The sequence below is a fragment of the Propithecus coquereli genome, unplaced genomic scaffold (assembly GCF_000956105.1).
Source record: "Propithecus coquereli isolate 6110/MARCELLA unplaced genomic scaffold, Pcoq_1.0 Scaffold241, whole genome shotgun sequence".
Classification (NCBI taxonomy): Eukaryota; Metazoa; Chordata; class Mammalia; order Primates; family Indriidae; genus Propithecus; species Propithecus coquereli.
This window is the reverse complement of record NW_012147964.1, coordinates 2,687,554-2,688,769: the sequence shown is the minus strand read 5'-3', so window position 1 is coordinate 2,688,769 and position 1,216 is coordinate 2,687,554. Positions and strand designations below refer to the sequence as shown.

The following is a 1,216-nucleotide window of genomic DNA, read 5'->3' as shown; positions in this document are numbered from 1 at the left end:
ACGCCCGGCCCCAAATTTCCCCTTTTTATAAGTCACAATTGGCTTACGGACCCACTGTAGCCCGGTGTGACTTCATCGTAACTAATTCCCCCCGCAGTGACCCTGTTTCCAAATAAGGCCACATTCTGAGGTCCTGGGGGCTGGGGCTGTGACATGAATTTTGAGAGGACATAATTCAACCCAGAGCACTGTGCCCTCTGGTCCCTCCAAAATGCACATCCTTCCACCTGCAAAATGCACTCGCGTTCACGCCACCCGGTGTCCTCGGGAGATCCAGCCCACTCCAGCATCAAGTTTGAGTCCAAAATCTCGTCTAAGTATCGTCCGAACCAGGTTCAGGGGAGACCCAGGTGCGATTCATCCTGGAGGGAAATTCCTCCCCAGCCGCGAGCCTGTAAACCCAGACGGCACGTTACCCACGTCCCAGAAATCACGACGTGGTTCGGGCGGGGGCTACACGTTCTCATTCCGACGGGGAGAGATTAGAAGGAAGAAAGAGACCGTAGGTCCCAAGCAGTCTGCAACCGGGCAGGGAACATGCCCTTCGATTTTCTTTCTTTCTTTTTTTAGGGCAAATTCCACTCGATTTTAAAGCTTGAGGATAATCCTCTTTGGCTCAAAGCTCTGTCCTCCAGGCCCACGTGGTGGTGTTCCTGCCTCCCTGCTAGTGACAAGTGTCACGTTGACGCCTTCGGTCCCACTGTCACCGTGCTGTGACCTTCAGCTCTGCCCCATTGAGAAGAGAGAGCAATGTCTTTTATCAAACATGCCTAATTCACCACTCCAAACCCAGTCCCTGTGAGAAAGGCAGGGTGACCCAAGAGGCCTGGAGTCTAATCCTGACACTGCCCCTCCCCAGCAAGGCAGCCCCGGGCCAGTCACTGCCTCACTGTTCCCATCTGTGAAGTGGGTACCATTTCCTGCCACCCAAAATTATGGTGAGATCTAGAAATTACATCAGTGCCCAGACCCTAGTAGGCACCTGGATAAATGTGACTGTTCTGTTTTTAATATTTTCCACCAAAGCACACATGTATATCCATCTGCTGAAGCCGTTACCGCTGATCAGCTGTTTAGGGGCCCAGAAATTTAAAGGAAAAAAAATAGAGGAGGCTGGGCAGGGTGGCTCACACCTGTAATCCCAGCACTCTGGGAGGCCGAGACAGGAGAATCGCTTGAGGCCAGCAGTTTTAGACCAACCTGAGCAAGAGTGAGA

The 1,216-nt window shown here is 52.4% G+C and overlaps 1 protein-coding gene across 1 annotated transcript in view; it reads left to right on the top strand.

Annotated features, from left to right (window-relative positions):
* The window catches only part of ATCAY (ataxia, cerebellar, Cayman type), a 34,779-nt gene that overhangs the window by 20,734 nt on the left and 12,829 nt on the right, over positions 1 to 1,216 (top strand). The gene's annotated exons all lie outside the window — the stretch shown is intronic.